Here is a 15,713-nt window from a genome sequence, read left to right as displayed (position 1 = left end):
CAGCACAGAAATACAACATTTGCATCACTCCAGAAATTCTACTGGACAGTGCTGTCCCAAAGATTAGGTCCCTGGACTTAGGAACCAAGGTTACAGGGCCAAGATTGGCATCAAGCAAATCTGGCCAGGGCTAAGTGTTCAGGTGTCTCAGTCACCCTTTTCTGTGGCCTCACTCCTGTCACCCTGTCCCTTGTCATTTCTCTTAAGATGGTTCTTCCCTTTCTATCAAAAGAACCCAGAAAAGATTTTTGAAGAAACTTACATTTTATCTTTCAATGCCCAACCAAAAAAAAGTTCTCCTCTGAGAAGCTTCCCAGCCTGATTCAAGCTCCTGAGGCCTCCCCAGGTTCAATTCCTTCCTCCCCTGTGCTCCTACAGATTTGGAATTTGGAGCCTGTGTGTCTGTCTGTCCCACCAGCCCATGGTCAGTGGCAGACACTGCTACATCCCTCCTTTTATTCAAGGGGGATGTGCACTTAGTGCTCTCGTGCCTAAGAGTATCCGGCAAGTGGTAGGGCTCAGTAATTATGTGCCAAAGGTTAGTACTGAAAGCATGAATAAAGGCATTGTAATGCAAATTCCGACCAGACATAATGAGTGGTCTTTTCTTTTTTTTCTTTTTCTTTTTTTTTTTTGAGACGGAGTTTCGCTCTTGTTACCCAGGCTGGAGTGCAATGGAGCAATCTTGGCTCACTGCAACCTCTGCCTCCTGGGTTCAAGCAATTCTCCTGCCTCAGCCTCCCAAGTAGCTGGGACTTCAGGCGTGAAGAAATGAGACTCATTTCTGCAAACAAATAATTAGCCAGATGCAGTGGCATACAGCAGTAGTCCCAGCTACGTGGGAGACTGAGGTGGGAGGAGAGCTGGAGCCGGGAGGCTGAGGCTGTAGTCAGCCCTGATCGTGCCACTGCATTCCAGCCTGGGAAAGGAAGCAAGACCCTGTCTCTAAAAAACCAAAAACCAAAAAACAACAGAACGTAGGTTCTTGGCTTGAATCTCTCATTGGCTCTTACTGTTTGACCTTGAGTATTTAACCTCTCTGTCTCCTCATCTATAGAACTAGTCCAGGTATTCCTACACTGCAATTCAATTGAAATGACAAACCCAAAAGTACTTTGTGGGTTCCAAAGGGCTGCCCCTGAATAAAGTGTGTACTGAGGCTGTGCCTGCCAGCTGGTCCGACAGTGCCTAAGCCGAACAGATCGCTCCCCTCTGGGCAAGCCTTGAGGGGCCAGCATGTTGCCAGGGCCTGACTGTTCTCAGAGGAAGGTGGCAGAGCTGGGTACTTCCCACAGGCACGAGGAGTTAGAGATCCTGTGGCTCAGGGATTTCTGGCCGACGAGAAGAGCCAGGTAGAATACTGGAGTGGAAAGCGGCCTTGGGTTGCTACGGGTGCCGGTGAACAGGGTCAGGAACTCTGGCTTGGACTGTATAAGCAGAGGCCACAGCCAAACCCCAAACCACTATCTGGCCAGAGACAGGAAAGTGAATCAGAGGCGACCAGGAAGAAGCCTGAGGTTAACCTCGTGCAGACTGTGGCCCGTGGCAAGGAAGGGGTTGGTGGGAGGACTAGATGTGGGTCCTGGGTGAGTGTCCAAAGACCCCTTGAATAAGGCACTAAAGTCATTTGGTGAGGGCAGTGACCAGGCAGCCCTGAAGAAAAAAGGCCACATTTCCCAGTGAGCGCATGTTCCCTGTGCCAGTGAAGGCCTCCTCTGCCAGAGCAACACTTTTGTTTGCTGGTTTCCCTCTTCAGGCTCTAGGAGGAGTGGGGGGGTGACCAGCCTCTGCTCCTGAATGCCGGGACTGCTGAGGGAGCAAGGTGGACCACACCAGCTCGGAAAGCCCCAGGGTGAAGCGGCTGCACCACAGCAAAGCCCACAGGTCGACCCCTATGGCACCGTCTAGAGTCCACACTGACTCAGCTCACCGACTGGGCAGCTGAGTCAGAAGAAGTTATGGATTGGGGCAGTGGAGAAGGCTGGGTCAGGGAGCTGGCGAGTGAATTCCTGGAGGAGGGCTATTTGGACCCTAACCTCTCTGGGCCACAGGCCCCGCCCCTGCTCTGAGGTCTTGGACACCTTCCCCCCAGCCACTCTGCTATTGTGTCCTCTTCATGTGTGTGCATCTAGTGTGGTCTGTGAAGGTAGGAGCCTCATCCTTATTTATTCATTTGTTTCCCCATTGATCGCTACACACTGAGGACAAAATGGTAAATGAAAGAGTCAGTGAAGGAGACGGGTATTAGTAAAACAATCACACAAATAAATACCTAGTCATAAAGTATGAACAGAATTAGGAAGATACCGGATAGGGAAGCTGACCCAGGGATGCTGGACTCTGCAGGCCTTCAGGAAGAGTAAGACAAAGGAAGTCATATAAGGGTTACAAGCAGGGAGGCACGGTCTGTTTCTCCTCCTTGTCCAGGACTGTCAACAAGATCGAATGGAAAGCTATTTACTATTTACTGGTATGTGTGAGGCATTCTAATCAAATGCAGTCTCATTCTAGTCCGCATAGCCCTGTAAGCTAGGTGCTAATATCCTCATCTATAAGTGTAGAAACTAAGGCTTAGAGAAACTTAACTCAGCTAAGGCCACAGCTTCTGGCAAGTAGCAATGCCTGGATTTAAAGCCAGATCTGGCTGTTTTCAAATACAGCATCATAACATCACACTCTAGCAGACATTTAACAAATGCTTCTTGCACAAGTGGATAGCTTGTGCCAGCTTGGTGGGCTTTGAGTGTCCCCAGGGCCTTAGAATTCTCCTTCTTCTTCCCCTCAAAAGGATTGTGTAGACTGAAACTGGGCCAAAGGTGCCTATGACAGACTCCTATTTTCTCAGGCTTGCTGCTATGCCTAAATACAACAGGAAAGAAAGATGAACCTCTCCTGGGTGGTATGTCCACTGCCTGGGCCTCTGAGAAAGGCCTCTCTTGACTGGCAGTCCCTCCTTCTGGTTTCTCTTGGCTTGAGTCCTTTGTGACCCATGTGTTTTCTTCCTGCTCACCCTTTGGGCATATCCCAAGCCCCTGGTTAATTATTGGCCCAGGTGACATCTGAGCATTGATCACTCCAGCTGGCAGCAGGCTTCGACATCATTCTTTTTTTCTTCTTTCTTTCTTTCTTTTTTTAAGATGGAATCTCACTCTGTCACCCAGGCTGGAGAGCAGTGACATAATCTTGGCTCACTGTAACTTCTGCCTCCTGGGTTCAAGCTATTTCCTGCCTCAGCCTCCTGAGTAGTTGAGATTACAGGTACGTGCCACCACATCTGGCTAATTTTTGTATTTTTAGTAGAGACAGGGTTTCACCATGTTGGCCAGCCTGGTCTTGAACTCCTGACCTCAGGTGATCCGCCTGCCTCGGCCTCCCAAAGTGCTGGGATTACAGGTGTGAGCCACCGCACCCAGCTGCATCATTGTTATTTTGCCTGATTATGACTTTTCCAGAAGAAAGGGCTGGAAATTTGCTTTCCCACAGCTAGCCAGATCTCTAGGGGAGGTTGTCCAGGCCTGGGCTGGGGTTGCATGGACAAGGCTGGATCAGCACCACCAAGTGTGACATCTGCAGCTCAATATGCTCTAGTGATTCTGGGGAGACAGACCCAAGACTAGGGGCTGAAGAATCTTAGCGGTGGAAATAGGACCCTCACCTGGACTGTGATATAATCCCAGCTACTTGGGAGGCTGAGGCAGCAGAATGACCTGAACCTGAAGGGCAGAGGTTGCACTGAGTGCCACTGCACTCCTGGGGGAAAGAGCAAAATTCCATCTCAAAAAAAAAAAAAAAAAGGTTATTTGAAGAAAACTTTCCAAATTAAATGAAAGATATTAATCTACACATCCTAGAAGCTCCAGTACTCTAAGTGGGATCAACTCAAAGAGAGACACAGACACATAATAATTAAACTTTCAAAAGACAAAGAGGGACTTTAAAAAATATTTTTAATGTGTATGGGTACATAGTAAGTGTATATATTTATGGGATACATGAGATATTTTGAAACAGGTGTACAAAGCATAATGATCACATCAGAGTAAATGGGGTATCCATCACCTCAAGTGTTTATCATTTCTTTTTGTTACAAACATTCCAATTATACTCTTTTTGTTATTTTTAAATGTACTATATATCGCTGACTGCAGTCATCCCTTTGTGCTGTCAAATACTAGATCTTATTGATTCTATGTCTAACTACATTTTTGTACCCATTACCCATCCCTGTTCACTCCTGTCCTGACTACCCTTCACAGCCTCTGGTGACCATCATCAAAGGGGGATTCTTGAAAGCAGCCAGATGAAAGTAACTCATCCAATGTAAAGAATGCTCAATAAGGCTCGCAGCCGATTTTCCTTCAGAGACCAGAGAGGCTAGAAGACAGTGAGATGGCATAGGCAAAGCATTGAAGGGAAAAAAATGTCAATCAAAAATTCTACATCCGGCAAAACGATTCTTCAAAAATGTTGCAGGAATTAAGACATTTCTGGATAAACAAAAACTGGGAGAGTTTGTCACCAAGCAGACCTAATTAAAATAAATACCAAGGAGGTCCTTCTGGAGAACTTGAAAATACAGTAGATGGTAACTTGAATCCACACAAAGACATAAAACCACCAGTAAAGGTAACTATGTAGGTGAACATAAAAGACAGTATAAATGTATTTTTTCCTATTTGATTAAAAAAAAAAATTCGTAAAGCATTAATGATAAATCTATGTCAATGGGAGAAATGTATGAAGATATAATTTGTGATAATAGCAGCATACCAGAGGGGGCGGTACAGAGACAAATAGGAGCAGAGTTTTGTGTACCATCACAATTAAATTGGAATTCATTTGAACTAGATTGTTTTTAATGATAATCCTCAGGGCAACCACTGGGAAAACAACTAAAAAATATACGATAAAAGAAAGGGCAGAAATGATAAGAAAATTAAAATGGTGCACCAGAGTATTTTTCTTTTTTCTTTTCTTTTTTTTTTTTTTTTTTTTTGAGACGGAGTTTCGCTCTTGTTACCCAGGCTGGAGTGCAATGGCGCGATCTCGGCTCACCGCAACCTCCGCCTCCTGGGCTCAGGCAATTCTCCTGCCTCAGCCTCCTGAGTAGCTGGGATTACAGGCACGTGCCACCATGCCCAGCTAATTTTTTGTGTTTTTAGTAGAGACGGGGTTTCACCATGTTGACCAGGATGGTCTCGATCTCTTGACCTCGTGATCCACCCGCCTCGGCCTCCCAAAGTGCTGGGATTACAAGCTTGAGCCACCGCGCCCGGCCTTCTTTTTTTTTCTGACACGGAGTTTCGCTCTTGTTACCCAGGCTGGAGTGCAATGGCGCGATCTCAGCTCACCGCAACCTCCGCCTCCTGGGTTCAGGCAATTCTTCTGCCTCAGCCTCCTGAGTAGCTGGGATTACAGGCATGCGCCACCATGCCCAGCTAATTTTTTGTATTTTTAGTAGAGACAGAGTATTTTCCAATGAAAACTTCACTCTCAAGCAACCAGCAAAGAAAATGGGGCGCCTGAACTCCCTGAGGAGGGGAAGTGTGCGCCTCCTCTTGGTTCCTTGGCCCCACACACTACTCATACTTGAACATAAAATATCCAGCATTCCTTAGTTTTCCACGCCCTTTCCCAGAAAGTGTCATGTTTTCTCCCCAGGACAACCTGGTGAGGCAGGCTTTAGATCAGTTTTAGAAGTGAGGGCTCTGAGGCTCTAAGAGGTTAGGTAAATAGCTCAAGGACACACAGCCAGCAAGTGTGAGAGTTGGGATTAAAGTGACATCTATCTTACTGAGGACTCTTTCTTCCACAGCTCAGCTCAGCACATGCTGTCAGAGATGCTGACTTGCTTTTCCTTTGTTTCTTTTCTAAGTTTTAATGATGACAAATATAAAACATGTCCTGGCTGGGCACAGTGGCTCACGCCTGTAATCCCAGCACTTTGGGAGGCTTAGGCAGGTAGACTGCTTGAGTCCAGAAGTTCGAGACCAGCCTGAGTGACGTGATGAAATGTCCCTCTACAAAATATACAAAAATTATCCGGGTGTGGTGGTGTGTGCCTGTAGTCCCAGCAACTCAGGGGGCTGAAGCAGGAGGATCATTTGAGTCCAGGAGTTAGCTGAGACCATGCTACTGCCCTTCAGCTTGGGCAACAGAGCAAGATCCTGTCTCAATAAAATAAAAAAGCACCAAAGTGAACAGACAGTAAAATGACACCCCCTGTACTCATCAGCTGTTCAACTGTATTGAACAATTACAGCCAGTATTCATCCATCTGTACTACCACACGTGATTCCCTGCCCCTACTCCATTATTTTAAAACAAATCCCACATATGCCTTTTCAAATGTGGGGAACATTCCCGTGTGAGACCCCTAAAAGGCGTGAGTCTCACTATACGGTGAGCTTGATCCCAAACACAGTTTCCTACTGGAGGCAGTCGAGCTATCCGGAAATATAGGAACTGAAAGATGAATGATCAGTTTCTAATATCAACCACAATATCGTTTGGGCCTAAAATTATGCGTTGCTGCTAGACTGAGTGACCCCCTACCGGCAACCAGTTCCTGCTTTTAACCTTTTTATGACTTTTTAAGAATAAGCCTTAAACCTTACTTAACTGCCTTGTACCCTAGATAATGGTTTAACTGTCGATATTTGCAAAGCAAAATGCCACCATAAGGGATGGCTTTGATTCCTGACTCAGAGATTCCTGAATGGGGAAGTTGAGTTAAGTTGAGTCAGGAGTAGACAAAGGAGAATCTGATTAAAAGATATTCTGATGAGGAAAACCAAAAAACCTTTTCACATCTCAGTTCTAAAACAAGGTCAAACCAGAGATACCTGCAGCCAGGAGGAATAATGTTTGGATGTAAACAAGCTTTGTGAATAATGTTTGGATGTAAGCAAGCTTTGTGAATAATGTTTGGACGCAAACAAACTTTGTGATTACAGGAAATTTTGTTACTTTTTAAACCACTGATTGTGTATCTGACTTCTCTATTGTATAGGCCATGTGAGGCATACATTTGCATTTCCTCTTACTATGACATAAACCAGAGCCAAGAAAGTGTATTTATTCCTGGCCTTTGAAAAATAAAATTTGCTGTTTAGGCACAGCCTATCAGCCCTCCAGACGCCTCGCTTTCTCTCTCTCTGTCTTTATTATTTTTCCAGGCACACTCCCTCTTCCAGGTATTGGGACCCTCTTGCAGGTTGAGAGACCCCCGGGCAGACGTGCCTATCCATCCCGGACGGTCCACGACATTCAAACATAACTTTTTCAGTATGAATCTTTAAAAGACAAAGATTCGTTTTTAAAAACATAACTGCAATACTCATTACTAAAAAGTAATAATCTCTTAATGTCATCAAATATCTGAGTTAGTACTTCGATTTCTTTGTCTCCATTTTTTTAAAGGTTTATTTGAATATGGACCCAATATTCATACATTGCAATTAGTCAATATGTCTCTTAATGCTTTTCCTCTATAGGCCCCTCTCTCCTCGTCTCTTTCCCTCAGCAGTTTATCTGATGAAAAACTTGTTTATTTGTCCTATAGAGTTTCCCAGAATCTAAATTTTTCTGATTGCAGCCTCAAAGTGTCACTAACATGTTCCTCTGTCACCTATATTTTCTACAAATTTGGAAGTTCAATCTAGATTTAATCAGGTTGTGGATCAGTTTTTTCATAAGAATACTTCATAGGTGCTGCTGTATATTTTGGTCAGAAGGTATCTAGAACCAGATGTCTCCTTTTGCCCTCATGATATCTTTATCTCTGACCTTGGAAACAGCTTAAATGTGTGATACTAGGAGAACAGTCACATAATGATAGTTTATCATTTACAGTGGAATTTTATGCAATCATTACTGGTCACAGTTTTTAAAGAATATTGAGTGATATAGGAAATGCTAATCATCTAATGTTAAGGAATAAATGAGAATAAAAAATACATGTGGGGCTGGGCGCAGTGACTCATGCCTGTAATTCCAGAGCTTTGGGAGGCCAAGGTGGGCAGATTACTTGAGACCACAAGTTTGAGACCAGCTTGGCCAACATGGTGAAACCCAATCTCTACTAAAAACACAAAAATTAGCCAGGCATGGTGGTGCACATCTGTAATCCCAGCTATTTGGGAGGCTGAGGCATCAGAATCACTTGAATCTGGGAGGTGGCGGCTGCAGTGAGCCAACATCACACCACTGCACTCCAACCTAGGCAACAGAGCAAGACTGTTTAAAAAAAAAAAGATAAACCATGTATCTGCACATAGAAAACAGATTAGAAGGAACCATTCATTGCAAGGAAAAACAACTGTGTTAATGGAGGCTATTACAAAGGATTGGAATTATGGCTGATTTAATTTCTTTATTCCTTCTACATTTTCCAATTTTTAATAATACATTTATATTACTTTTGTAATCTGAAAAATTATTTTATAAAGCTTGTATTTTTGTAATGAAGTTGTGATTTTTCTGAAGTCATCCACAGCAGGGCTGGGAACTGATACCAGTCCATAGACTGTTAGGAACCAGGGCACACAGCAGGAAGTGAGTGGTGGGCCAGTGAGCAAAGCCTCATCTGTATTTACAGCTGTTCTCTATTGCTGGCATTACCACCTGAGCTCTGTTTCCTGTTGGCTCCAGCAGTGGCATTAAATTCTCATGGAAGCATGAACCCTATTGCGAATTGCACATGTGAGGGATGTAGGTTGTACACTTCTTATGAAAATCGAATGCCTGATGATCTGTCACTGTCTCCCCTCACCCCCAGATGGGACTGTCTAGTTGCAGGAAAACAAGCTCAGGGCTCTCACTCCTTCTACATTATGGTGAGTTGTATAATTATTTTATTATATATTACAATTTCATAATAATATAAATAAAATGCACAATAAATGTAATGCACTTGAATCATCCTGAAACCATCACCCACTCCCTGGTTCATGGAAAAAATGTCTTCCGCGAAACTAGTCCCTGGTGCCAAAAAGGCTGGGGACTGCTGACCCACAGAATGCCAAAATGCTACCTTGAGGCAAGATCTAAACATACTAAACAGTGTGGCCATAGAAGAAATTGCTAGTCTGTTGCTGAGTGGTCACTGGTTGTTTGATGACTCTGAGTGGTTATTTTGGTCACAAAAATTAGTCTGCTGGTCACGGGAGCCTGACAAGAGTGGAGAAGAGTTCATTAGGAAGGCCAGGAAAGAAGATCCTTTGGTTTAGCTGGTCTGGCTGGTAGGTTTGAGTCTTCAGAAAGCCCAGTCTCACTGCCCTGTGCCCTCCATCAAATCATTCACCATGAGACCAAATCACTCACACAGCCACAGAGGCATGATCCCTCCAGCAGCAAAGATCTCTGGGAGGGCCAGACTAGTGTAGTAGCCATGGGAGGCACGCCCAAGGGTCCTTCCACCAGGACAGCAAGGCCAGACTTGAAATTTGACCAGGACAGAGGAAGATATAAGGTTTCCATTTCTGCTTTCAAACTTCTCCTTCTTGGTCTGTGTTAACTTACATCAATACCCTGAACAAAGCAGGCATCAGATACTGATCTGTAAGAAAATAAGATTGGATTTTAGGGTCTCGAATCTTTCCTGGACTGGTTTCCTCCAAAGTCCATAGACCATTTAAACTCTATGAAAAAGAGACATTTTTTTTGTTTCCTCATTCATAAGTCATAATTTAAATCTACATCCCCACGTATAGACCATCTAAATGCAGCAATGTGTCACATACACAGATCTACTCATCATGCAGCTCTACTCTTGGGAGAACACAGATCACGAGGACGACCATTCAGTCAACCAGTCTCTTCCATGGTGCTCATGTCTTCCTTTAAGTGGATGATTTATTGTAAAACATTTTTTTCCTTTTATAAAGTTACCATGAGCTGATAATAGATAAATAGGAAAATACGGAATACTATAAATAGGAATATAGAAATCACTCTTAGCTGGGTGTGGAGGCTCATACCTGTAATCCCAGCACTTTGGGAGGCCAAGGCAGGTGAATCACCTGAGGTCAGGAGTTGAAGATCAGCCTGGCCAACATGGTGAAACCTCGTCTCTACTAAAAATACAAAAATATGCTGGGTGTGGTGGTGCACGCCTATAATCCCAACTACTTCTTGGGAGGCTGAGGCACATGAGGAATCATTTGAACCCAGGAAGTGGAGGTTGCAGTGAACCAAGATTGTACCACCGCACTCCAGCCTGGGAGACAGAGTCAGACTCTGTCTCAAAAAAAAAAAAAAAAAAAAAATCACTCAACCCCACCACTCAGGGATAACTACTGTCAGCATTCTGTTGTATTTCCTTCCAGTATTTTAATAGCATGTTTATATTTTTACATAGTTGATGTCATAATGAATGTATAGTATTATGTTGATTTTTTACATAACGTCATAAATCATGAGCATTTTTCCACGTAACTACAATTTTTTGCAGACAGCTTTCACCTTCTATGTTCTGTACATTTAAAGCTTTCAGACAAGGCTGGGGAAGAAAGAAAGTTTGTATGCCTCAGGACTGAAAGAGAGATGATAGGCAGTTCTGTGGACCATATATTTTTTGATATATGATATGACGGAGTCTTGCTCTGTCGCCAGCTGGAGTGCAGTGGCGCTGTCTCGGCTCACTGCAACCTCCGCCTCCTGGGTTCAAGCGATTCTCCTGCCTCAGCCTCCCAAGTAGCTGGGACTACAGGTGCGTCCCACCATGTCCAGCTAATTTTTGCATTTTTAGTAGAGTTGGGGTTTCACCATGTTGGCCAGGATGGTCTCTATCGCTTGACTTCATGAACCACTCATCTTGGCCTTCCACAGTGCTGGGATTATAGGCATGAGCCACCGTGCCCGGCCCTGCAGACCATATTTTCTGAGCCAAAAATTGAGCCATAAGATCTGACCAAAGTGACCTTGGGTAAATAATTTAATCCCTCTGTGACTCAGTTTCCTCATCTGTAAATTGGGGATGATGATAGTATAGTTCTTACCTCTAAATTGTCCTGGAAAATTGCACCATGCAAGTTTTTGTTTTTATTATTTGGGGGACACAGGTATTTCGGAAGCTGTCACTTGGTTGTCAAAATATTTGCATTTCATTGTAATGTAGGGATTGTGGGGTAAGATATTCGAAATCTTAACTGTCCTGGGAGATGTGGAATAAAAGATCACTCCTACCTATAAGTTAGGGTATGGAGAGGGGAGAGAGGCTGAGCGATGGGAAAAGAGAGAGAGAGTCCGTCTAGCAAATTATCAGGAAAGAATACGCAGAGGAGAAAAAATTTTAAATGGGCTTTAGAGTCTTCCTTAAAAGTCATAACTCTTTGAATTAAGTTCAAATACTGAGGTAGACGAATGTCCTGTGACAGCCCCTCATCACCAGACTTGAACTCCACTCACGGGCCTACCCCTCACCCAGCACACAGACCAGCACACAGACCAGCAGAGAGAAGACGCTCAGTTAATGTCTGCGGAGCTGCAAAGAGCAAAATGAGAGGAGAAGACGAATACAATTTCCAGACCGATTATTTCCCTTTTCCATTTTTTAACCAGGAATCAAACTCTGAACCAGAATTTTTGTTCTAGTGCAAATATTCTCCACCAATTTTTCAGTACAATGTTATTTGATATGAGAATATCAGCAGAGGTCCAAGTGCAACGTACTTTAAACAGCATTTGGCTTTTTGACTCACAATGAGCGTTCATCTCTCCCAGAGACTTTCGTCTTCATCCTTTGCATGATTTAACAATGAGCAATTTTCTTTTTCTTTTTCTTTTTTTGAAACGGAGTTTCACTCTTGTTGCCCATGCTTGAGTGCAATGGCGTGGTCTTGGCTCACTGCAACATTTACCTCCTGGGTTTAAGCGATTATCCTGCCTCAGCCTCCACAGTAGCTGAGATTACAGGTGCTTACCACCGCACCTGGCTAATTTTTGTATGTTTAGTAGAGATGGGGTTTCACCCTGTTGGCCAGGCTGGTCTTGAACTCCTGACCTCAGATGATCCACCCACCTCAGGCTCCCAAAGGGCTAAACAACAACAACAACAAAACAAAAAACTTCAACAGTATTTTTTAAAGGGAAAAACACGAATAAGTTTGAGCTCCTATCTCTGCCTGGTGTTGAAACAGAACTGATGGAGAAAGGAGTACTGACCGGAGCCACACAACCTGGGTTCTGTTCTGAGCACCTTAATGAGGAGCTGGGATGAGGTGGTGAAAGCAGGATTAAGAAGGTTTATGGAGAAGTTAAGATTTAGTCCTATGAAGGTGCCAAATTCCACACCACTGTAATCCCACATCATCCAGAGGTTCAAGTCACCCACAAAGGATACAGGTAATCCCTTCACGATCAAGGCTCAATCTACCATTTAGCCATTTAGCCTCATCTCCAGCCACTCACATTCACACCTTATAAATGTTCTTCCTCCTTGCCCTTCCTTGGACTCTTGCTCCCCTTGAGATGCATCTACTTCCTGTCCCACCACAACCTGCTAAAACATTTTTCCTCTAGAAAGCTGCCCTGATCCTGCTGTCTGAGTTAATCTCTTCTGTGTCAATCCATCTGAATCTCCACTATGTCATTTATGTTTTTCTCGTATGCCTCAAGCTACTTAAGTGCATGTCTTGTTTTTTTATACCTAATTACAACAACAACTTTTATTTCTATAATGCCTTACAGATCACAAAGAAAGTTGGCATATATTTTATCACTTGGTCCTCACATCTGGTGAAGCAGCTCTTCCTATGGTTTGCGCAGAAGGCCCTAAACCCAAAGAGGGTAAATAACTGGCCCAAAGTCATGACAACCCAGAGCTTTTATGCCAAGTCTCTCCTGCTCGACTGTAAGTTCCTTGAGAGCAAGAACCCTGCCTTAATTATTTTCCCATCCCAGCAAAACCAACACAAGACCTGGTTCAGAGCAGATGCTCAATAAGTGAACATGTATGACCCCAGACAATGCCTTTACGTCTCCACGCCTCACAGTGCTAGGTAAAGATGGTCTTAATGTCCCTCCCAACTTCCCTCATGACAAGAGTCAATAGCACCACTTCTCTGAATTCCCTTCTGACACCTGGATGAGCTGCACATCAACAGGGCAATTAGGATGTCCATTCCATTCTGTGCCTCTTATTTTACTAAACACTGATGTATTAGTTTCCTATTGCCAGTGTGACTAATTGCTGCAAACTCAGTCACTTAAAACAACACAAATTGGCCGGGTGTGGTGGCTCACTCCTGTAATCCCAGTGCTTTGGGAGGCTGAGGAGGGTGGATCACCTGAGGAGTTCAAGACCACCTGGCCAACATGGCAAAACCCCATCTCTACTAAATAATACAAAAATTTGCTGGGCGACGTGGCAGGTGCCTGTAATCCCAGCTACTCGGGAGGCTGAGGAAGGAAAACAGCTTGAACACAGGAGGTGGAGGTTGCAGTGAGCTGAGATTGTACCATTACACTCCAGCCTGGGAGACAGCAAAACTCTGTCTCAGAAAAAAAACAAAACAAAACAAAACAAAAAAAAACCACACACACAAATTGGGTCAGGTGTGGTGATTCATGCCTGTAATCCCAGCACTCTGGGAGCCAAGGTGGTTGGATCACTTGAGGTCAGCCGTTAGAGAACAGCCTGGCCAACATAGTGAAACCCTGTCTCTACCAAAAATAAGTCAGGCATGGTGACTCACACCTGTAATCCCAGCTACTTGGGAGGCCAAGGCAGAAGAATCGCTTGAACCTGGGAGGCAGAGGGTGCAGTGAGCCGAGACGGCACCACTGCACTCCAGCCTGAGTGACAGAGCAAAACCCTGTCACAAAAACAAACCAAAAAACTGCCCACAAATTTATTCAATGTATTCTGTTAAAGATCTGGAGGCCAGAAGTCTGAAATCAGTCTCAGTGGGCCAGAGTCAAGGTGTGGGTAGGGCTGGTTCCTTCCAGACATTCCCAAGGAGAATCCGTTTCCTTGACTTTTTCAGCTTCTAGCGGCTCCCTGCATTCCTTGGGGTGTGCCAGCTTCCTCCATCTTCAATACCCATCACACCAATGGCAGCTTCCACCACCACATCATCTTCTCTTCTGTGGGCAGATCTCCCTCTGCCTTCCTGTTATAAGGACTCTTCTGATCACATTTAGGGCCCACCTGGGTAAGATGGCATTTCCAGGTTCCAGAGACGAGGACATGGAACTCTTTGGGAGACATTATTCAGCCTGCCGCAATTATCATTATACTCACAGTTTACCTATTATTTGTGTATTTATCTGCATCTCCAGGACACTGTGAGCAACTTGAGGAGAAACACTGTACCTTATCGACCTCTATATTCCCATCTCCTGACATGACTCCTCAGATACAGTAGGTGCTTAATAAAAATGATTGTATGAATAAACAATCCCATACTTAGGGACTTCTATTGCTTCTGCCTTAAGAAGCATCCCAATACGGCCGGGCGCGGTGGCTCAAGCCTGTAATCCCAGCACTTTGGGAGGCCGAGGTGGGGGGGATCACGAGTTCAAGAGATCGAGACCATCCTGGTCAACATGGTGAAACCCCGTCTCTACTAAAGGTGCAAAAAATTAGCTGGGTATGGTGGCGCGTGCCTGTAATCCCAGCTACTCAGGAGGCTGAGGCAGGAGAATTACCTGAACCCAGGAGGCGGAGGTTGCGGTGAGCCGAGATCGCGCCATTGCACTCCAGCCTGGGTAACAAGAGCGAAACTCCGTCTCAAAAAAAAAAAAAAAAAAAGAAGCATCCCAATACAACATTCCAAAGAAGTCTAAAGCTAACGTTTTTTAAAAAGCCTTTCAATAAATGTCAATCTTCAGCAAAATTATCTTGGGACATAGAGGAGAAGTTTACCCAACACAGTGTACAGCAAAGCTTCCTAAAACTGCCCTGAAGACATTTCTTCCCTCCGCCAGACCCCTTCACTTAGTCCCTGCACTTGCCTGTCCATCCGCTGCCTCAGCCAGCCAAATCCATCACTTTTCCAGGAAAAATGCACATGCATCAGGGTTTAATTTTGATACTATCCACTCTCAACTAATGGCCAGGCAATTAGATGAGAAGTAAGAAGAAGGAAGAAGAAGGAAAAAGCACTATTTCCTTCCTAAATTCTTGGATGTGGAATCTATCTTCACACAGTGGGGGCTTTAAGGCATCCGTGGTCTAGTGCCAAGTGATCCCAGTGACCAGTCCTGCCTCACTAGAAGCAATTCAAGGAGAACAAGCCAGGGCCCTGAGGCTGACTGTGAGAGGGCCTCTGGTGAGGCGAGAAACCCGCCTCGTAGCCCATCTGAGACCTGAAGGCTTAGAGCATTCGATCTCCCCACGCCAACCCAGCATCCCCAGTGCAAATGACTAGAAGGCTTTATTTCTTCCTCCTCCCGGATACTCACGGGGGTCAGTAACTCTTGGTTATAAATTCCCGATGCTCTGATCTGATCCATGCTTTCTTATTCTCTGAGCTGTGCTCCCAGGCACTTTGCTGCATGGCAAGATATGCTGAGTGCAAAATAATGACAGGAGCTTGCAGTTAATGAGAGTCCCAGTGTGGGAGCTTTTCCTGCTTTGTTGCACCTAAACTTCACTGCACCCCTAACAGGAAGGTGCTGTTGTTAAACTGAGCCTCAGGTGTGTAAGTGACTTGCCTGAGATCACACAGCTAATAAATGGTGGAGTCAGCATTCAAAGCCAGGACTGG

The sequence above is a fragment of the Saimiri boliviensis genome, chromosome 11 (genome assembly GCF_048565385.1).
Source record: "Saimiri boliviensis isolate mSaiBol1 chromosome 11, mSaiBol1.pri, whole genome shotgun sequence".
NCBI lineage: Eukaryota > Metazoa > Chordata > Mammalia > Primates > Cebidae > Saimiri > Saimiri boliviensis.
Note: the sequence above shows the minus strand (reverse complement) of the source record.